At 34.7% G+C, this 24,940-nt stretch overlaps 1 protein-coding gene across 5 annotated transcripts in view; it reads left to right on the top strand.

Moving 5' to 3' along the window:
- The window catches only part of LOC128674194 (chondroadherin-like), a 236,589-nt gene that overhangs the window by 25,436 nt on the left and 186,213 nt on the right, over positions 1-24,940 (top strand). The gene's annotated exons all lie outside the window — the stretch shown is intronic.

Raw genomic sequence — 24,940 nt, 5'->3', positions numbered from 1 at the left:
CTATATAATGATAAGATTCTCTCTCATACTCGCGTGTTTTAATGTGTTTTTTCGTTGTGCAATAAAGAGTTTACAAACAAATATCCGAACAAATAACTTGAAGTAAATCTAATAATATCGAGAAAAATTTACACAACTAACATTAATTAAGTTCCCACGGGTCGTTTTAATAACTCCACGTGTGGTGATAGTGAAATGGCACAGAAATAGTGACTAATTGGGTTAGTGACCCCTTCCATAATTGCGTTGCATATCCCTTATCACGTGGGAATAAGAATGGGTCGAGTTTTCAATGTCGTCAAACTAATTTATGTTTGTCTACTCTCTGTTCCACGTGTAAGAACTTTATTCATAAGGATGTCATGGGATTTCGATGACCGTCCGAAGTGGAGCCTTGGCTCCCACGCTCAACGGCTGAGGAAGAAACCGGAAAAATATATAATGTAATCTTATGTTGTGTGTTATACATGTTACACGTGGTTTTTTTGTCATGTCAAAATGAAATTATCGAGCACGATAGCTCAGTGGCAAATTACCCGGTTAGGTAAAGGGCGTAGGTTCTATTCCCACTAGAGTCTAATTTTTTTCAACTCAATTTTTTTTATATCTATGATAATAAACAAGTATTTCTAGATCTAAACCTAAAGGTAACTCTAAAATGACTACGAATATAGTGTCATAGTATTGACATAGCGTGAGTATAGTAACAGTAACGTATAGAGTATAAGTTTTTTTTGGTAGATAGATGTGTAAAAATTAAAGAATGTTAAGAATTTCCTCGTGTTAATTCTGTGTATTTAGATAAAGAACTCTCGTGTTGTCTAAACAATAAAAAGCTACTTTTTTGTTTGTTCTTTTTTTTTTCTTTGTCTATTTCTTGTCTATGGTATTACTTTTTTTTTTTCTTTGTCTATTTCTTGTCTATGGTATTAACAGAGCGTTGCATTTATTTCTGTGGACTGAATGCAGCACAGCACATCAAGTTACCCTGCACGATCCTCTATGGAGCGGTAATACCGGCGAGTGTGCAATGAATTGGGTAGATTGATGTGCTGTTGACTGTACCTCGCTAACTTATTGAGTACACAATATACATCATTGTAACTTTAATCTCATTTGCATGTGCTCGTCGAATGTTAGAATAAAAAGCTGGAAATGTTACATTCATTATAAATATATCTCAGATGGTTTTGATTGGTTTTTTGTTTTGTGTCAGTCTGCTTTTAATCAATTTCTTGATTGACTAATTTCTGTACATACTATACCTAATATGTACTATTGACATGAATATTTAGTATCCGTTAAATGAATAAAAGAATCACAAGCCAGGAAACCAGAGATCAAATCTACAAAAAAAAAAATTGTTTCACCTATTTTTCTTAAATTGTAAGAACAACAAAACAATTACAGAACAGAGAGAAAGTATTAAAAACGTGTACACGTCAACATTCTTGATAAAGAGCCTTTCCTAATTGGAGAAATTTCAAAGCGCCAAGCTTCACCGCCTATCTTTAATATTATCTTTATTACAACCGATAAATATACGATAATATGATACCTTATATTAGGCGATTTACTTAAACAGCCATTCGGGAACCTCCGCTTAATATTACACACTCCATCTTGCGTTAATTTTCTTTTTATGGCGCCATGACGCAATTGTCAAATGAGTTTTTTTACGCCGGCGCAGTGTGATTTTTTTTTTATAAATATAAATATAAATATATTAGGACAAATCACACAGATTGAGCTAGCCCCAAAGTAAGTTCTAGTCTAGACTTGTATTATGGGATACTAACTCAACGATACTATATTTTATAACAAATACTTGGATAGATAAACATCCAAGACCCGGGCCAATCAGAAAAAGATCATTTTCCATCATGACCCGACCGGGGATCGAACCCGGGACCTCTCGGTTCAGAGGCAAGCACTTTACCACTGCGCCACCGAGGTCGTCAATTTGTTTTGGATCGTCATTAGGTTGTATTTTTGTGCGATGGTTTGTACACGTGTTAATAGGACTATATTTTTACTAGGCGTGCTTAATTGTTTTTATTTTTATTTTTTAAAAGCTTTTATTTAACTTGCAATGTGTGTATGAGGAAATGTCGCCAGCCTTCTGGGAACTTTACCGCACGACGACGGCGATTTGGTGTCAATTTTTCATTTAAATTAATTTAATATTTATTATTTTAGTTTTAATTTTAATGTATGTATGTTTGTTCGGGTGGATACTTGCTGCTCAATTTTGAAGCAGATATGTTCAACCGATTGAGCTGAAATTTTGTATACAGATTTAGTTAAGCTGTGTGACGTCATTCTAAATCCAATATGGCGGACCATCCAAGATGGCGGAATAGTCATTATTTTGAGATTTCCAAACTCTAAGGATGTCAGTCCATCTAAAAGTCTGTCCACCGACAATTTACTTGAATTAAAATAAAATAAAATGTAATCTAGAATAATGTTGGCTTAGTTGGGATTCTCCTTAATAGGAATTCACTCAAACGCTGAGGGTGGGAGGGACACACGCTCGCCATACAGCTAAACGGGGCGTTTTTACTTGACACTGCGCTTACGTAAGTGCTAAAGTGATTGTAGTGTGTGTAAATGTAATTTTACAATTAAAGACTGATTATTTGTATAAACTATTATATTTTGATAATAATTTAGATAAGTTTTTTTTCCGTTATTCTGTTCAACAAAATGGAAGTCGTGTAAATGGGAAGGCAAATTTCTCCATTAAAATTTTTGCGAAGTTGTCCTGTGTTTCCTTCCACATAATGACCCCGACATTTAACAACGATGAAGAACATTTTATACCTTCAAGTTCTGTTCTAAGGTATGTACAAAACAAAACATAAACGAAATATCTCACAATAGACGAAGTACTCGAGAAAATTGCGACGTCCTCTCTAGTAATTGTGTTTCTGGTGTGAAGCCTTGTATTAAATTACTACAAGTGTTCCAAAGCTTTAGACTGTTACAACATCTAGACAGACGGAATGGTTACCTATTTACACTAGAAATAGGTTAGCAAAACGACGTGTGTGGTTAAATAAATCTGTATTACATAGTTCTCTATGTTCATTACAAGAGATTTTCACAAATATTTTTTTAACAAATGTTCCAAAATTGCCTTCTTGATGAGTCGACTTTGGTGTTCAAATATGTTAGAACCAAAGCTTCGCTATTGCCGGGGCATATCCATGACGGTGTATTAGGTCAGTGATTGATCAGTTTTTTGTTTCTTTTTTTTTAAATAACATTTATTTCCTCTGAAAAGTTGTCTCTCAAACTCAACTCCTCTAAAAACTAACAAAATTTTTACAGATAATTGATACAATTTAGTTCGACGAATTAGGGGTAGCATATAAGAAACTGGTGCTTGAAAGCCTCAGAGAAGCTTGTGGTACAAGTCACCAGGTTGAAAGGACACACAGAGCAGCACATTAGATGGGCACATGACATAGTCTGGAGAGAGGCGCCAGGTAGTCAGGCATTCGTTCATCTTAGCCGTTGAGCGTCTGAGCCCAAGGTCTATTTTTCTGTTCTTCTTCTGCCTTACACATCCTGCAAGTCGGTGTATCTACACCGACCTGCGAAATTCTGTGAAATCACCAGAATCAGGAAACGAAATAAAGTTTATGTCGTCCCAATTGTGCTGTCAACTACTGGAATCATTCGTAAGTATTTACACCATAGCCTCCAACTTCTTGATCTGAGACCCTCTACTTACATACCTATGCAAAAAGCCGCCATATTAAATACATGCCGTATTGTCAGAAACTTTCCCCAAGTGGACGAAAACAGACAGACCGACCTAGGACCGTATAATAGATAAAAACTTATCATTTACTTGGTTTACGCCCCTAAATGATATTATAATACCAGCTCATGCTGAGAAAAACTATTTGTAATTTTTGTCCTTCAAACGAAAATTGCACGGCCACATATTATGAAAGTGAACTAACTCGTTGTGAATGAATCACAAAATTGTTCTACATTGTAATAAACTTGGAAATTTCACAGTATGTTAAGAAATTTCCATAGCTATTTCGGGCATCGTTATTTCATACATTACAAGCGCTCCTGTTATAAAAAATCAATAATGCAAAACATCAAAGCAAGGGCACTTATTGTGTGCTCGTGTAGCCTCCAGGCGGTACTTTGTGTCTCATGAGGATCTGTAAAATAGGTCGAGTTACATTTTAATCCTTGCTATTAAAGATTTATGGTGGTGGTCTGGAGCTCTTAATGCTTGATCATGAATTTGTATTTACCAATTTGATTTAAAAGGTAACCAGTGTTAGGATCTTGATAAATTCCAAACAACTGCTGTTGATATTGTATTTTATTTTTATATTAATTGGGACACATGACCGAGTTCGTAGCCGTAATTTTCTTCTTTTTTAGAACAACCTTATACAAAAAATTAAAAAAATTAAAACTTGTGTTGCCAGCAACAACCAGTTTTCATATCACCTTACTTCTACTAAAGAAACTAACTTGTTTAGCTCTCTTAGTATTATAACAGTGTTATAACAGTCATATCAGACGATAAAAAACGACTTGAATAAAATCTGACATCAGTTTGAGTAAGTGGTAGCAACACGCGGAAACTGCATTTTTCATTCATACCCAAATAAAATCCAGTGAGGTTATCAATTTTACGGTTTGGTCTTGCAACTGGTTGTGTGACTAGTTAGCCGACACGGTCGGGGGGTCATCTCTGTCACCGATCATTACCAATCGTTAATCACGACTCACCGACAACCAACTTTCTCAAGTTTCTAAAATAAACATTTGAATAAATTGGCTTTTAACGTTTGGGAAACACGTCTTCGTTAATTTTACATATATTTGGGAAAACTTGTGTAAAACTAGCGCCAGACTGCTTTGGACCGATGTGTAATATGTTATTTATTTATCAGCCATACAAGTTCCAGATTTGTTTATTGGAGAAAAGGCTGCGGTGAACTTTGTTGGGCCGCTTCTTCTTCCTGCGCTTTAGAAGTCTGCACTAGATATTTTAAGTAATTTTTTGAACCGTCTTGATCCCACTGCTTGGCAAAGATTTATCTTCTACTATCCTTTTATTTCGTTCTTGAGCTGTGGTGATTCAGTTTATATTTTAGACGTCTCATCTTGTCATCTTCGCCTTCCAGGCCTTCCAGGGTTTCTTTTTAAATAAATGAACAATATATAAATATAAGGTAAAATATATAGATAGGTTATATTGATTTATATCTACTTATTTGTGTTGTGGTGTTAAATTTTTGCCAATAAAATAATAACGTTCATGAAACCCATATTGTTTAATGTTCTCATTATTATTATGCTATATATATATATATATATATATATATATATATATATACTTCGAATTCTAAACTTGACTTGATTTGAATCCGATTATTATATAACTTTAATATAATATAAGCTTGTGTACAAAATCATGTAGCACGACTTGGATTCGAACCCGGGACTATCAGGCTGCTGCGACATAAATTACTATGCACAGTTCAAGACATTTAAATTTTAGTACGCGACATTGCCAAGTCGTTTAGACTGATTGCGCTTATTTCATTTGGTATGTTTGTTTTAATTCAGTTTTCATCATTTTTGGTAAGATTTTCAATCGTTAAGTCTGAGAAAATCCTTTCGCAACAGTCTACAAGTTATATTTTCTGGAAGAGATGTTAGATATTGTGGCACACGCCAAATGTTAAATTTGTATGTTGCATAAGTCGATGATAATCAACCAGAGTGCAGGTTTTATCACGATGTTTTCCATCACTGGAGACAAGTGGTGGTCGATAAAATTTGTTAATCAGATTGGTATAAAAAAAATATGTGCAGAATTCGAACCTTTCGGTTCACAGGTCTTAAGCCATTTGACCAACACTTCGCTTCGGTCTTCTGTCGTTAATATACAAACTGTGTCTGTGAACAAAACATGATAGACGGACGAAATGAAACCAAACCGACGACTTAAATTGTTTTTTGCATTGTGTGTTTTAAAATGGCTGAAAATATTTTCCACTCGTATCGTGAGTGGTTTTCATTTATGACATAAATTTCATTCCACTATTAAGAGATTAACAGAGAACCAAAACAAAGCACGTAGCAAGTAATTTCGAGTTTCAATTATAAGCTTATATGCACGGAAATCTGTTGTTCTATCACCCTCGTATGTTTCTGGTTTCATTTGGGCATCTGCTGCTATGAAGCCTATGATTCCTAATGTACGTCGAGTAGGTTAATTAAGAACATTCAATTGTATAATTATTCTAATCATTATTTTATATATATTTTTATCATTGTATATTACCAGAAATTGATCTTGGCACAAAGATAGTCTGCATGGGCCAGGTGGGCTACAGACAGACAAGCAAACATCAGATCAAGTGAAACTTAATAAAAGCTTTTTAGAATACCTATACAATAAATATAGATAATTATTTATTTTATATAATAAGCATTATTTATGCAAATAAAATTTAATGAATTTTCCTTCGACCATTTCACACCGAAGTTTACTATTCCTACCCATATTAACACTTCAATTTATACGGCGTTATAAAAAAACCGCCGACGGTGTCCGGTTGCATGAGTTTTATGATGATTACGCGTCAAAGAACAATGGCCACTTATTGTTTATAGACCCTGTGCCCGTGGATCAGGTCCAGTGGAAGTTGCCGGAGAATATACTCGTAGTCGCGAAATCCATTCGCCCATAAACTTTCCTTGATATACCTAAGTTGTAACACTTTTATTTGGTAAACAAATTATAAAAATCCCCGACTTTCAATATTCATTTCGCTACAACTTTTGAACGGCTGAACTGATTTTAATCAAACATATCTTAGAACCACCGCATAAAAGTTAGCTATCAAGTAAAACCGCATCCGAATCGGTTTACCCGTCGATGAGCTATGTGCCACGTACACAGACAGATATACTTACCAGTCAAACTTATAACACCCTTTTTTTTGAGGTTAAAAAGGCTCAGATCATGATCGAAGGATAGAAATATCTCTCATCTGAGCGTTTTTCAGTTTCTTCCGCTGCTATAGAGCCACGGAGCCCAGGTTAAAAAGTTTCCAGAACTGAAGATATACCAGTAGACCTTGGTATAAAGGTCGATTGCATGGGTACCTCATTCTCATCTATTTCTGGTGCCAAACAGCAGCTTGCATTGTTGTGTTCCGGTTTGAAGGGTGAGAGAGGCGGTGTGATTACAGGGTACTGTGGCAAAACAGTCAACAAAATCAGCAACGCGCGCGTGACGACCCTGGTGTCACAGGCCTCTGTAAGCTGCGGTAGCCACTTACCATCCGGTGCGCACGACTGTTTGACTTCAGGGAGAACACGAAATTATTGACCTCCTCTCTCCTCAATCGTTATACTTGGTCACGTATCACCTCTGCTGTTAACGAGTCTCTTATCAGCTTCATTACCCACCTGTTATCGTGTTCGGTAGTATGATCATTTTGATGCTGTCTTATCTGCAGCATATGTTGTTAGCAAAAAGTGTCACTTAAAATTATGTGCTTTTAATCAAGAAATCGTCCAATTTTTGATGCGAAATGCAAATAAAAATACTGACAGATGACAAATAGGGCAGAATCATATGTTTTTAGCGGGCTTAAAATAGGCGTTTATCAAATAATAATCTGTGACAATCATTCTAATTCGATTATCAAGATTGTATCGAGTAAAGCAAATTTTTATTTGTTTTCATGTCAATCACTTTATTTTAACAACAATTTTTTCGGCAAATATTTTTTTCTTTCTTTAATATCTTACTCTATATGACACATATTCACAACAACAGTGTGTATTCAGAATACGAGCTATCCCTGGAGATGGGGCATTGACTAGGCGCGCCACCCGACACCGCCCGTCCCCGCAAATATCTGAGGAGCGCATGAAATCTGCGGTGGATGTAACTCTATGCCGCGGCAAAGAATATGAATTAGTAGAAGAGTCTTGTTTTATTTTATTATCACACACATTGTTGTGTGATAATCATAAATGTATTAAATAGTTCTAACTAGCACTATCCATCCATAGATATACATCAATAGTATAAAATAAGACAGACACAAGAAAATGTCGTGTTTTTTTTTATTCTTTCATCATTAATGCAAATATTATTTGTGTCAATCAAAAATCTACTAATTAATTTAATATAACTCATGCGACCATTAATTTGTAATAATTATTCACTTCTGTCTGTCTACTATAACATGATGATATGTATATCTAATGTATCTAATAATAACATTTTAGGCATTCTCGTCAAAAATTTACTTAAGTCTACCGCCGACTTCCAAAGTGCAAATGAAAAACAAAGCGGTAAAGTAAGCGAAAGTAACAAACTTCAACGCAGCCCTTTCTCCAAAGACGTCATGACATAGGATAATATACATGTATATTATACATAGGATTCCATTTATATATTTTCTGAGTGAGTATTCTCTATCGATTACTTATTCTTTGACATATTCATACAAAAGTACCAACTTGGCGCCATAACGCGTCACTCCCAGCGCGCCCGGCCTGACCCGCATTGGATTACCATACTACGGACAAACTGTTTTCTATATATGTATATATAGTGAATGATCAGAGTGAACTCTATTACTTTCTAACCGCGACTCTCTATATGACATTTTCAATAACCTGGAATACAACACTATCATGGTGAATACTTGAAAGGTCTTGTCGAATCTAACGGCTATTCAAATGGTGTTCGACCAATGTCACGCTGATCGCTCTGGCCTTGTCCTTGGCACTTTTTGAAACGAATAAAACCTTCATGCCATTATAAGTACAAAGTGTACAAGATTTTAAACTAGTGTCAAGCAGTGAATTATATAATATTCTGCTCCAATAGGATCATCATCATCAGTTCTTTCTTCTTTTATGCCAACCTAATGTATTATGTCCTAATCTAACCAATGTATATATTCTGTTATAACAAAAAAATATTATTACAAACACTTTCTGAACGTGCACCAATTAACAAGATCCATGTCAGGATAATATTTTCTCTTGTATTAATACATAGATATTCTGCAGTTATAACAATATTAACGGATAGTAAACACGGAAACTTAAACAATACACATTTCCGACGGTTTCGTTCTGTGCCTATTATAATAGTGTGTGCAAAAAGTTCAGCTTTGTAACGTCGAGAGTCTTTCATAAATGGAGGCCTATTTTTAGTACAGCCTACTTTCTGTATTCGAAGCCACACAAGTTTTGTCGTATGTGAGACGTTAGCCGATTTTAAAAGGTTATTTTTCTTTCTTTGCAATATTCCTCATCAGTTTTAGTCACAAGTTATAAGAGTTTGATAAGTGTAGAACCCAAACAATCTTTGAAAATCTATCTTTCATACATGTCCTGCCACCTGTACGCTACATGACCTATATAAGTCAAAATATAAACCATATTGCATTATAATATGGTAACATTCCACTTGTCACAGTAAGTTTTACATATAAACGAACGCTAAGAACATCCATAAATGTTACAATTAGACACAGAAAGGCAGTTTAAATGTAAGCGTATACTCAAATCGATCATTTAAGATCTGACAGAAAAGTAAGTTTAGGACAGGTTAAATTACTTAATTGGTCTGACCGAAAATTGAATCAGTATCGTTTGAATGTCCTAGACATTTCGGGCCTGGCTCTATTATTGGATTTGTCTAAAACAGTCACGTTTTGGCCTATGAATCGATCTGAAGCTAGAATAACTGATATCTAAATTACATAATTCATGATTTGCTAGTTGTTGTCTCGCAATTCTGTCCGAGATAGCCTTGGCCTCGGCTTTGGCCCAATAACTACTTATATCTAATCCAAATTTCGTCACAATTGACCCAGCGGTTTAGGCGTGAAAGCGTATATCAAACAGACAGACATTCGCATTTGTAGTATTAGTATACATAGATAAATTTAAAGATTTTCTACAGGCCTAATTGGAAGGCAGTAATCTCACATCCTTATAGTTCCGATTGAACCAAGAGTGAATATCAGAATTTTTTTGTCAACAAAATATTTTCCAAAAACACTTAACCAACTCGCAATATTAAACATATTGCCATATGCCGTGTGAGTCCGTCAAGTTCAGATACACTACCGTTATCCCCCACATTTTATCTATAATATCGTTTTCGTAATCGATTTAAATTATTCAATGTTTACGACACATACATCACTTTGCTCCCCTCTCCCCACTTACGCCATTCGACCCTCCGGTCGTCTATACGTATACTAAAAGCAGCTTTTGCATCAATACGGAGGGCTTTACAACTTATATTTATAAAGAATTCAATGGAGACCCACTTAAGGCTGATGGTATAATACTTATGTAAGAATTTTCTGTTCCAGGTAAAGATTCAATTGAGTGAGATGGAGTAAAGGTAATTTTATAACATATATTTTGATTTGAATAAATTGCATCCTTTGAGGCACGTGGTATGCCAAATGCATGTTATATTATGAGTATTTCGGATATGTTACTATACTACTACTATGTTAGCATACAATTGTGACACACGTATAAACGAACCATAACTTTCGTTTTGATCGTTTTAATTGAGAATTTTAATCAACATTATACGCCTAATTGCTGGAGCCCTAGGACCCAAGTAGAATATATTGTAATTTCTCCTAATTTAAAGCCTCGATTATATTTTTTATCTGCATTCCTGGGCCGGACTTTAGGATGTCTGAGCTTAATCCCCGGAAGCCTTACTCTGATAATACTGTATGGCTTCTCAGGTATTCTGAACGTTCTGTTACTTCGAAATGATAAGGAAAGTTGAGGTTAAGATTTGATATCAACGCAATATTGTGTTTGTTACAGCCAAACCCCAAAGTGCGGCTAGACCTGACTGACTTTACATTTACCGTCGTTTACTTGCAATAATTTTAAATATGTTAGGATTTTCTCCTAGTCCATTTAGAACCTCTTCATTGCTACATTCTGTCCAGCATTTTTTTTCTTATCACTGCTAAAAGTATATCAACGCTAATTTTGTACCTTTTTCTAAATTTTCTCTAGAGCAGCTGCTATCGATATATATGTAACCTTAATTAATCTTTATTTTTCTTTTATAAGGTCATTTGTGACCTAACGAATAGTAAATTCCCTTGGCATTGTTTGCGCTGTTGCGTTAAACTATTATTTTAATATATTATGTTTGAAGAAGGCTCGCGTGGCGTGATTTGGGCCGATCCTATCTTTAATGAAGTTTTGTTTCTGGGAGAATCAATAAAGTAAATACCACGTTCCAAAGCGAAGTAACCATTGTAACAGGTGCTACTATATCTGAAATTGATCGGTATTTATCTGTACCAAAGTTAGAAGTTGATACTAGAACACTATTATGTCGATAAAATAAAGCATATTTTATGAATCTGTTAAAACAGCAAGTTTTAAATTCTACTATTATCGACTTTTCTAAATAGCCAACTATGGCCAACACATTCCTCAAATTATAACAATGTAATGTAAACAATCAGCCAGCAAGGACCGGCAAGACACATCAACCTACCTGTCCATTGCAAATTCGCCTCTATTACCACCACGTAGAGTCAATCGTGGGTAATTTGACATGCAGTTGACTGTATCACATTAAATTATTACAACAACTTGACTTGGCATATAACGAGGAAACGTTGAAGAAATCAGGTGAAGCTTTTGCGCAGCAGTGATTAATTAATAAAAAAATATAGGTACACTCAATTTTCAAACGAAATATTCGATGAGCACTCTCTCGATCTTGTAACCCTGCAAATTTACTTTATGAGCTGTTCAACGCTGACCTCATTACGGCACCATCAGTCATCCATCGTGATCCATCACTGAAGGGAAATTACAAGAGATCATAATGACACTATTATGTCGCCCAAACTGGCGGTTTTGGGAAATTGCACTTTCGACTTTGACAGTCCACTGAATATGCTTCTTTGTGTGTTTCAAAATGATTTGTGCAATGTGTTTAGTAAGTTTATTATAACTATATTGAAATATTTGTTCTGTTAGTATATATGTTACACGTGTAGTTCCTTGCCGATTTTATTACAAAAGCTACGTTTAACATTTCTAAATTTGAGGGTATTTTAAATACAAAATCTTTATTTAAGAGATAAACTAAAATTGATAAAGTATTATGCTATTGGAAACTCAATTTTAGAGTGATTTAAGAACATTATCTCACGTTCATTTGTAACTTTTTAGACACATTTATAGGGCTACCGATTTGGTTCATCATTGAACAAGCTCGTATTTTTTCAAATCTCTATTGACGTATAAACTAATGTCACCGTAAGAAAGTCCTCATATTTTTTCCAATTCAATCGTCTAAATCCAGTTCAAAAACAACTGAATCCAATATCGAAAGTCATACCCAAAAACCAAGTGAAATAAATTTACGGGAAGTGATTCGGACAAATCGAATTTTCGAAAACGGTCCGAATAATCGATTTGGGCATGTTTGATTAAGAGTGTTTGCTCGTTTGTGCCGCTGATTGCGAAACGTCAAATTGAATAATCGTGTTGCCATTATTGCCATCCACATTTTCGTATTTGTTCCCATTTGATGGGCGCGAGATTTGCATAACACATTGATTGATGTGGCAAATTGTACAAGCGATAATTTTTGAAACGATTTTTCTGGAATAATCTATGATCTTCAGTTTTTAATTGTGACCTGTAAACAAACATTTCATTTTAACAGTTTATGATACCAACAACGTAGACCTAGGCCGATATATCTCGTTTCCTAACGAAGACCAATATATCTCGTTTCCTTATGAAAACTTAATCAAAGTTCATTATACAATAACAACTAAATCACGAACAAGTTATCGAGAAAACAAAATTGCAAGTAAAGTAATGTGTAAACTAGACAAAAAATACTCAATATCTTAAAGAGCTATTGAAAATGTCATCCAATGTTCCTCAGCTTTCATTTTAGGCGACTTACGTCTCGGAAACGAAACATCTTTTGCAACTAGACGTTTCAGATCGTAATCAGAGCCCAAATACAGCGTGAGTTATTTAGGATGCAAGAGACGAACGCACGCAATCAGCTGATCAAACGCAGAAATACATTGCACAAACAAAATGTCCGTAACCGCGCACCAAACGAACTGCTCAATTAGAGCCATACCAATAATGAGTTGTCAAAACAGGGGTTTTATAACCTAATCAACCGCGTATTTTAAACTTTATTTCATAAACCTTAAGAATCAGATTCCATTGATAATCTAAAAGAGTAACTCGGGATTAATACTGAAGTTGAATTGTGAAAGTTTAGTTTTGCTGCGTAGGATTTGTTTGGAGTTCGCCAAATTTGGTAATTAATGCGTGCGAATTTTGAGTTTTTCGGGGGATCGTTAATTTTGCTTCCAGCGCTTTGAGTTGGATCTGATGAAGCGATTCTCTATAGGTACTTGCGATTATACGACTTTAGGTTCATAACTCAGCACTTCATGTATGAAAGTCAATTAAGCAAAATTTCAATGACTCATTGCCGTTAAACATAAATGACTACTTTTAAAATAAAGTTGTTAAGTAAACAAAGCATACGTAAGTAATTTAATTCCACCGCGTCTTGTTTAATTACAGTCTATTACATACTTAAAGTCAATTCTATTTGTAAGTATGACTGTAGAAGGAATGATGAAGGTTAATTTCAAATTTTGAAAATAAAAAATGGAATAGAAAGCTACATAAAAACCAATCACCTTTTTATATATCGATATAAAAAATAATGTGTCGATGAAAATACGAAAACCGCATCACCATTATTACACAACACACGATATGTGAGATCTGGTCTCCCGAAGGACACATAACTTACACTTTATGACAGTGTAGAATATTTTAAGTGCATTAAACTCTGAAATCCTCGTGTTTGGGTCTTGACGTAAAAGGACACTTTCACAAAATACCATCACGAAAAATTTTCCATTCGCGTATAAAGTCATTATTGCAAATCGTCACTTTCGCTCATCTTCTTTCCTAAATTATAAGTGACGGAGAATATCATGGAATATATTGTTTTCTCAACAGAGATACTGACTAATACTTCATCAGATAAGATTTACCTTTGCCTCTATGGTGGTTATGATGATGATGTGGTTCCCGCCCTAGAACAAGACTATGTCATGTTCTCCCGATTATATCATACTGGAGGAGCCAAAGGGATATTGAAGCCTTGATAGCTGATCAACAGCATTTCCAAAGAGAGTTGACATCAAACCGGATATAAAATCACAAACTATATGCTTCAGGCGTCACAGGCAAGAATGAAACCAGAAACACGTGAACATGAAAAAGATCGGGTTAGATTTTCGCATTTCGAAAAGTATGATATATTGCAAAATTGCTTATGAGCAAAAGAGTTATTTTGGAGACGTTGTGCGTAAAAGACATTTTGCTAATGAGACGTTTTGCTTCAAGACCCCCATTGGGTAGGTGTCTTCAGGATGGATGGAAGAGATTAAACCGACTGAGAATCCTTAAAGCTAGGTGATCTCAGCTCAAGGGCCTGACACAATCAAGACAATGGGATTTGAAGACGAACATTTAATAACACAATTTATATTGTTCATAGCGTTGAAGCAAAATTGGATGTGTTCAATTTGTGAAAGTTTAATGTTTGGTCTGTTATTTCTTTGTTTCTTTTTTTGTATGTGTATGTACTTTGAGGTTTCTTAGGAGGCAATCGACAATTGTGAAGTCTATTCTCAATTAATAATAAACATATATTTGAGTTACTGCAAAACTGAAAAATACGTCTAAACGTCTATGTCTAAACACGTTATTCTTTCATTTTAAAATGTATTTAAATGGCATTTTGTATTAGTTAGTGTTTAGCAAGACTGTTTAAAAAAAATCAACATTAAAATTTTAATTTTGAATCTTGTGATCCAAATAGAACAATGTGATTCCTAAAATCACAATTGTACAATAACGCCAAACATTTCGCTTACAAAACATAATATTCCAATGCAAGAAATGTCAAAATATCAGAGAGCTTAATTGAAGCAATTTAAAAACACCAGTTAACCTTTGCCGATACAAAGACGACCTAAACGATCCCCCTATTGTGCACGGGACACAAATCGTGGATGTAGATTACATGGGTTCTGGGGACTGAGCAGTCGCTACTCAAGAGGAAAGCCCTCCGGAGCTATTGTCGTGGGCTTTTTGTCTTATTGGATCAGGCCTGAGTGAAGAAAGATGGCGGATTGGTGTTTTGATTGATGCTGTTGCTAAAGTATTAAGGACAGATAAAATATTTTGTTTTTCATATAGTATGTCCTACTAATTCTACTAATATTATAAATATTTGTGCGGGTGTACGTGTGTATGTATGCTTATTAATTACTCTTTCACGCGAAATCTATTGGACGGATTGTTATGAAATTTGGTACACTGGTAGAATATAACCTGGACTAATACACAGGGAACATTTTACCCGAAATTTCGACGGGAGCGAAGCCTATAAACGCTCCGGATCAGAATGTGCTGAGAGTGAAGCGAAGTTTCGATATTTACCTGGCTCAAATTTGTGTGTATGTTCATCTACACATTTATGTCATCATGTTCTGTCCCCATACAAGCTCCATGAATAAATTAATAATGAAAGTTTGTATGGTAAAAATGCAGACAAACCGAATAAAATATATCACTCCGAAATGAATACTGCACATTCAGATGAAATAGATTTTCCATTTTTATTCGAAACCGATAATATAATTTTGGAAATTGCACAATATTTCGTATTGCAATCTGATTTTATAGAATCCATATAAATTTAATATGAAATCGTTTGTATTGCTTGTCTTGTGCCTCTCGTATCGTCTTAAAATATCAATTTTGTCGATCACTGCCTAAAATTAGAACAAGGCTGGTTTTCTCCGTCAACTTTGACGGTAACTTTAACGTGCGCAGAAAAACACGCCATTTTATCTAAATGTCAGCGGCGCACCAGTTAAAATCATTATTAAAGACGATGCAAAACACTCTTATCTTAATTAATTTTCATCCTTTTGCCTCACGTCCATTTTGTAATTTTGTTCAATAAAGTTTTAAATAAAAATAAAATAATTATATAGTTCTAGAGGCGAAAATGATTCCCGGATTATTAAGGATTAACGTTTTATTTACCACATAATTTTATGATGTTAAAATTAAACCGGAAAATATTAAAACACCTACTGATAATGATATGAAACAACATCATTGTTCCAAGAACCTGCAAGTTGATAAAGTTCAACACACGTCATTCAATAAAGCGAATTGGGTTATCCGTGATATTATCCCATTATGAACGAGCGTTTAATTTGCCGCTCATGAGAGCTTCCGTTACTGAGACTTGAAATTACTGAGGATGTTACAATATGAATATGATTCTATTGAGATATTAGATGACTGAGGTCATAATGATCATGAGGTTACTGGTATCTAACGCATCCAAAGGCGCATAAGGTACATTACATACATTCTTTAGATATCTTTTATTCTACGACTTTTGTCTAAACGTAATAAATACAAAAAAATATATCTATATTCGATAACTCTATATTCGATTCCGCTATATAACGCTGTACTGTACTGTACTGTCTAGTGTTGCTTGGTTATTACATAGAGTTAGAATGTGTAGAATCGCAAATTAGATTGTATTTTTTTTTATATGAAAAAAAAAAACTACGAATCACGAAAAGTCGTAGAATAAAACTTGCTTGTTTTGATATACCCAAGTAGTCTTTAGCAGGTTTTGCGTTTGATACTAGTAACCCTGTAAACACAAAAGCTGACTGATCTATCAACGCACAACCCAAAGTCTAGACCGATCGGGCTAAAATTTAGCACGCAGATAGATACTATGATGTAGGGTTCCACTAAGTAGCTTCTTCAATAATAATAAAACATTTGGGAATGAAGACAAAACATTCAAAATAGACCAAACGGGTTAGTAGACTAATCTTTCCGGAGGGAATAATGAAAACTCTTTGCACCATGAATGATTTAGATAGATCTATCCATAAATTATTACTGATCTGAGTGAATTTAGTAAAGAACCCATAACACTCTGTCTTGGCTGGTCCCCACTATACTGCGGCTGCAGAAATATGAGATTTCCTTTCTACTCGATGAGTTGGAAGTAAATTTCACAAGACGATAAAATTTGAACCAGCTGCAAGTCAGTACATACATCTTAATAGTAATAATGCAGTAGACAGAGAAATTGGCAGTAAAACATTGTCGTCGCAAAAGAAATATGGCGCAGATCACAAGTTAATATTTAATGTGTGTAAAGTAGTAGCTGTAGTTTTCCTTCTTGCGACTTTTCTAGTTTTTGTACTCCTTTTGTTCATCTTTGTCTTGAATCGAACATTTGTAACTATAAGAGTAGGTTGCACTGTCAACTTTGACTCTAACTTTAACAGAAAAACGCAAAGTAAGGCATTTTGTCTAAACGTTAGTGGCGCGCCTGTTAAAATCAACGTCAAATTTGACGGTGCATCTCACACTAATTATATTTCATTAAGTTTTGATTATTTCTATAAAAGAGTAATTTGATTACCCAATCTAAAATAAATCGAAAAGTCTGTTTTTTTTATTTCCAGAGGATACAATAGGTAAAACTAAGCTAAGCATTGTCTATCAGTACACTTTTGAGATAATGTAAGAATATTATTGTAGATGTGCAAACGATACCTTCAGTGTACCTTTGCGATATTTAAATATTGCACAGAAAATGTATTTTAAAAGGTCATACATACATATAAGCAAATATTTATTTATTTCGAGTCATCAGGTGTGCCACTATTGGGCAAAGACCTCCCTCCTTTTTTTCCATTTCGTCCTCTCCTATGTTGTAGTTATCCAATAAAAATATATCAAGCGGTAAAAATACATAAATGACATGCCTAAAATTAACATGGAATAAAATTGTCATCAACAAGCAACGAACTTTCAAAGAAGTTTATCAAAAACATTTTTACCCAAATGATATATAAATATTATCAATATAGAAACTATTAAATTAGATACGACTTCAGTTTTGAAATGTAAGTTAATGTTGACGTCTTTGATGTAGCAATAAAAGTATCAACAGAAAAATAAATTACATATATTATAGATAATATGAGGATAGATCTAGCTGCGGTAATAGCAACAAATTTTGTGTAAATTGGAATAGATCGATTTGCTGACTGTACAAAAACAAGACGACTAAGTAAAGAAATACCAGATCGATTTTCTATTTGAGCGGGAGAAGCCACATCACGGTTACAAGCCAGAAGTTAATGCACACATTAGAAGTGTTGAGCAAATATCCGGCGATCAATTCACCCCACAAAACGAAATCAGGTCATCTGCCCGCATTTTGTATACAAATAGGGAAAAAGCCGTTTTTATAAGTAGGCATTTCAACTTTAGCTTTACTTATCAATGTAGATAAACTAATAACACCAATATTACGCTATTTTAAAATTGTGTTCATCAAAAGCGCGCCATTCTAGTTTTTTACACATTCATAGGACGACCTTATTATGTGTGTTATAATTGACTGTATATTGTGTTGATTCCTTTTCTAAACCACTGAAAATATTGTTGTTGATTTCCAATTCCTCCCGTGTCATCCAGAAAAACATCTTATTTCAAATTTAGAACGTAATGGAAAGGCGCGTCCTAGGGCCCGTCCCGTTAATATATTTTGACATCCCGAAAACGCGACGAGAGAGCGTGACACATGTGCTACAAATGGGCGGCCATTTTTTATTCACTTACGGGTCATCGAACCCTTATTAGAGGTTTTTTTTTTAGAGTCGAAGTGTCATAATGAGGTAAATCGAGTTTGTGATCATTTTGTGCTCGAAGCAAAATGTACGTGTTAATGCGTTTTGAGCGTGACTTGAAATCTTATGAAATGGGTTGAAAGTTTATAGAAATGTAATGTCTCAGTATTTTGAAGATGAAGATGGATGTTGCTCAGTTTTAGACATAGATGATGTTTTTAACGTATAATACGTAAAAAAATAATAGGCACAATCATAGATAAAAATATTTTTCTTTTATGTATGGGCACAAGGAAGACGTACTTATATGAAATTGTGAAACAAATTATTTATCTGCTCTAGAAACGTACAGCACTTATGTTCATTGAAGTTATGATTGAATTTGGCCTTCAAAATGATGTAGTTTTAAATTGTTGTATTGGCAAAAATGCGTCTTTATATTTTTCGTTCATACTACCCACTCATAAATCCCAATGATCCAACAAAAATAGTTTCAGTTGAGCGCCAAGTGAATCTCTATGGATCGCTACAAATAACTGAAGATCTTTTGGTAAACAGGCGGAATATAGATGTATAAAATCCAGAGTCAACATAAAAGGGAAAAATGTGTCACAAAAACAAGAGGCGCCCTCAAAATTTTCGACGATCATAAATTCGAACGGAAATCGTCTCCTTAACAATTTACCGCCTAATAACAATCGTTTAACGCTCGGGCTACGTGTAAACAGCACCAAATGACGTAATAATACAATGGCCAGCTAATACCATTATAATAACGATTGTGAGAGCGTGGGCTGACGAACCATCTCATAGTAAGTGCTAAGTAGGCATAGAAGTGCTTAAAACAATTGCTGGTTGGTTGTCTTTTTCGTATTGTGACTTAAATTTGAATTTCGAAGCATACTAAATTAACCAAAATCGCAATTTTTTACTGATAGAATGTAGCGTTAGTTCATAGTATTCATTGTTAATCTATAGAGTAGACCAGTGATTATGGCTAAGGAAAATACCTTGAAAACCTTCAGATAACAGGAATTTAGTGATATTAATATTGAATCCAGTGAGGCGTCAAGTGCATTATCATGGATTACAGGATTTGACACAATGCCCAAATTGAACCGAGAGGTCCCGGTTTCGATCCCCTGTCGGGTCATGATGGAAAATGATATTTTTCTGATTGGCCCGGGTCTTGGATGTTTATCTATATATGTATTTCTTATAAAAATATAGTATCATTGAGTTAGTATCCCATAACACAAGTCTCGAACTTACTTTGGGGCTAGCTCAATCTGTGTGATTTGTCCTAATATATTTATTTAAAGACACTGATCGTCTTTAATAAATAAATTATACTTACCTTTTATGTATCGATTCACCACGATTCCATGATTCAATTGATGATATAACTAAATCATTTTCACAATCGAGTGGTGAATGCTCGTCGCACCAAATCTAGAATCACGATTCGGTTCGTGCGAGTCAACTTCGTGATAGTGCATCTGCAATAACGATATTTGAGTTAGCAATTACCTATATAGTATTTAATCGAATACTATTGTATTCAATTTGAACGATTCAGGATTTTTATCTTTTTTAGATATCGAAAATCATATTAGACATATCTCCTCTCATCTGAGCGTATTTCAACTCTAAGGCCGGGGTCCTTTAAATTTAGGTGATTCGATTGTGATTTTGCCTGATGTCATCCCTCTTTGGAAATGATGTTGTTGCCTACTAGCTATTATAGTTTCTATTCCTTAAGTCATCTCGTATGATATCCAATCAACAGATACACTTTTCACAATTACTTTAAGCTGCCTCGACTTATCAGTTCTATGTAGTGTAGGACCATACATTCCATATACAAAAACATGGAACGAGTACTCTAAACTAAACCACAAATCCAAAAAAAAAATCCACGTAAATCCTCTGGCGAAACCAAGCCCGATAACCCATTGAAAGCGAATAGCGAAAATCGCGGTAAAACCGAATATTCACTGTAAATCTTTAAAGGTTTTAATTACACTAAGTGGGTGCTCTTCCCGGGGCTCGAAGGCATCAATCTGTTTAATGCTAGACCGAACGATCCGCCACCTGCGAGCGAAATCCTCGGAACAAATCGACACAACCTTTTTCCACACCATTCATTACGGGTTTAGTGAAACCCCCGTGAAAAATTTGCCTCGCGACCGCTTGTGGAACGCGATCTTGTTAAAATGTCGTTACTTGCTAAGTCGGAGTGAGTTATAACTGGCTTAATGAAAATTACGATTCCTTGATCCGATGGTTAGTGGAGGTTTTTAAGAGTAATTCGATTTTGGGGAATCACGTTTTTCTGGAGAATTTACAAAATTAAAATTGACAGGATTGAATCCAGTGGTATTCCTTGACCTTGATAGCTCAATCAAGAAAAATATACACGTCAATTTTTTATCAAATTTGACACATAAATGTAGACTTTAGTCAAGAATAGCATGTCGTTAATTTGTGTCCGGCAATTTTCTAAGTGCCCATAGAATTTTACTCGAATGGAATTAAATAAAATGATGATATTACCATCTTAATGCCAAATACCGACAGTGGCAGGTTCTCAGCAAGAATTTATTTGAAATTTGGAAATTTTATACAGCTTAAGCTCCCGAAGTGGCATTTTTATCAGCACAAAGCCATTTTGACAGCCAGCTAAGTGCATTATTGTCACTCAATTTGGAGCCAGTCCAAAAACATGTAGCCAACGGTATTCTGAACTGGAGTTTTAACATTTCGAGCGCTGACCGTTTGTTTGTTTGATATCTACGAATGGAGTTTCATGTTTCCATTTGGTTTTACAAAAAAATTCCAATAGTTATTATTATTGCAATGTTATAGAAATGGATTAGCGTTTGATGTAACACAGCGTATGTATATATGGAGGTCGTGGCGGAACAATTGGACAGCGACGTGAGTGGAAGTAATCAACAGGGAAATGTTGAAGGATAAACTTTCGGCCCCAATCCCAGATGGTGATGATGACTATTCTCTTTCGTCATCTCAATTTTTGTCGTATGAAATGACTGAATTTATTAGAAACTTATTTCTTAGCAATCCATTATAAATAATTTAATTAGTCAAAGTAATTTCTGTAATGAAAGAAGAGACTACATCTATAATAGTGACCTAATTAACAGTGTGAGATCTTATCACCCATCTGTTATATTCCTAAGTAATCTAAACAGCAGATGTTACCAACAAAACAAGTCTAGAGGCTAAAAATTCCAGTCTTGTCCGAGAATCGAACCCAGGAAATCCGCTGTGTGTACCGTTGCACTGTGATTGCGGTACATTCGGTACATTGCACTCGAATAGACATAATAAAGGAACTTATATTTCAATCCAATTATTGTATAATAACCAGCCAGTAACATTGATCGCTGCTTTCAAATCTCGAATATAGAAAGCCAGTTCCATTCAAACTGGCCAGCAATTATTAAAATCCATTTTAAAATGACCTTACCGTGCATAATATTTTTGAGAAAGTAAAGATCATATTACAGTGGTGAGTGTAGAGTAGGAACGTATACAGAGTCATCATTCATATTGCGACGTCACGATCAGCCTCCGGCTTAGGCCCAATTTAAAATTTATCCGGCCAAGTTAGGGTGAATTGCACTGCGATTAATCAAAGTTAAGTCTTTTATTATAATTTTTGATTGAGCGTAAGCCCATGGTTTTAAGGCTACTTTCTCCAATACGGTTTAAGAAAACCATAGATGACTTGACGACCTCGGTGGCGCAGTGGTAAAGTTCTTGCCACTGAACCGAGAGGTCCCGGGTTCGACCCCCGGTCGGGTCATGATGGAAAATGATCTTTTTCTGATTGGCCCAGGTCTTGGATGTTTATTTATATTTATGTTTATTAATATGTATTTGTTATAAAATATAGTATCGTTGAGTTAGTATCCCATAACGCAAGTCTCCAACTTACTTTGGGGCTAGCTCAATCTGTGTGATTTGTCCTAAATATTATATTTATTTATTTATAGTTGGTATGGTGTATACTTTATACAGCACTAGAAGTATACATTTTGAGTCTTGTTAAATAGTAGGTGTTTTTTATTAATATGGCCACATGTCAATTTTATAAAGAAGAATCGGTAGATACATAACACATTTAATCATATTAAAAAAACACATATATTCATATCTATAAACTACAAGTTCACTTATTTATTTTATCTTAAAAACTGAGTTGTGGTGAAACAATAATAATTTTAACTTAAGTTTATTGAAAGAAAAATCGAGTTACAACATTTAAAAAAAGAACAACAAAGGTCATAGTGTATTGTAGCATAGTATGTAGATCTCTCAAGGTATTTAATTCAATACGATCTCGAGTCGGGATCACTTGGCACAGTCTCGGGCGTGACCCGGCATCCGACACCCTATTTAAGATACAAGACACCTCGTTTTTTTACATAATTCACCTTCTGATCTACACTAAATAATATAAGTACAAGTTTATTTGTTAGACAAATTAAACAACCCTCGACTTTCAATATTCATTCGTTTGACGACCTCGGTGGCGCAGTGGTAAAATTCTTGACACTGAACCGAGAGGTCCCGGGATCGATCCCCGGTCGGGTCATGATGGAAAATGATCTTTTTCTGATTGGCCCGGGTCTTGGATGTATATATGTATTTGTTATAAAATATAGCATCGTGGATCCCATAACACAAGTCTCGAACTTACTTTGGGGCTAGCTCAATCTGTGTGATTTGTAACTAAATATATTAATATTAATTAATTCATTTCGCTACAACTTTTGAACGGCTGAACAGATTTTCATGTAACATGGCTAAGAACACTCGGGATAAAATCATCTATGGCACAAAAAGAAAACTAAACGAAAATCGGTTCATTCGTTTGGGAGTTACGATGCCACAGACAGATACAAAGATACACAGACAGACACGTTAAACTTATAACACTCCTCTTTTTACGTCGGGGGTTAAAAACTAGATAGGGGTCGGTTTCTGGGCAACAAATTTTCTTTTTAATTCTGGCAACGGTTCTAAATGTCAAATTCATGTCATGTCATACATTCAATTTCAATAAAATGCCATCTCATTATTATTTTCAAAGTCAATTTCAAGTGAAAAGACATAAACTTTATTGTGTTTTTTTTAATAATAATTTTAATTTCTGATATTTTATTGGAACATAAAATATTTACATATTATAAATAATAAATAGGAATATACAAAGTGTAATAATTAAGAATATTTATCTGATTACACTTTTTTAATTGAATTTTGTGAATTACTATTTTAACTGTAACTTTCTTTTAGTTTAGTGGCTATTTTACTTGATAATATAGAATTAAGTAACCAAATCTATGGCAATATGACCGAATAACCACTAAACTAGACTCTTAGTGCATTGGACCCATAGATACATCGAGGTCCCATTACACAGTCTATCAGCTTGATACTGGCATTATAGTGCCCGTATCACAGATTACAAATATCCTGCTGATAGTTACCGGTGATTCATGTAGCTCTTGACAAATTGGGAGGGAAGTGGCACTGGGTATGATCAACAAAGCTTTTGATTTATAAGATTTATGTAGTTAAAATAATAAATATATATTAGGGCAAATCACACAGGTTGTGCTAGCCCCAAAGTAAGTTCGAGACTTGTGTTATGAGATACTAACTCAACGATACTATATTTTATAACATATACTATAACATAACATGTCCTTACTAGTATTAAATAAATAAATAAATAAATAAATAAATAAATATATTAGGACAAACCACACAGATTGAGCTAGCCCCAAAGTAAGTTCGAAACTTGTGTTATGGGATGCTAACTCAACGGTACTATATTTTATAACAAATACATATATAGATAAACATCCAAGACCCCGGCCAATCAGAAAAAGATCATTTTCCATCATGACCCGACCGGGGATCGAACCCGGGATCTCACGGTTCAGAGGCAAGCACTTTACCACTGCGCCACCGAGGTCGTCAATCACCGAGATCTTTTTGTAATGAGACATTTTAATTATATTCTAAGAAGCTAGAGGTGGACTTGAATTGGGACCTTA

This window comes from Plodia interpunctella, chromosome 1 (assembly GCF_027563975.2).
Source record: "Plodia interpunctella isolate USDA-ARS_2022_Savannah chromosome 1, ilPloInte3.2, whole genome shotgun sequence".
NCBI lineage: Eukaryota > Metazoa > Arthropoda > Insecta > Lepidoptera > Pyralidae > Plodia > Plodia interpunctella.
The sequence above is the reverse complement of the archived record's forward strand: the minus strand, read 5'-3'. Positions and strand labels throughout refer to the sequence as shown.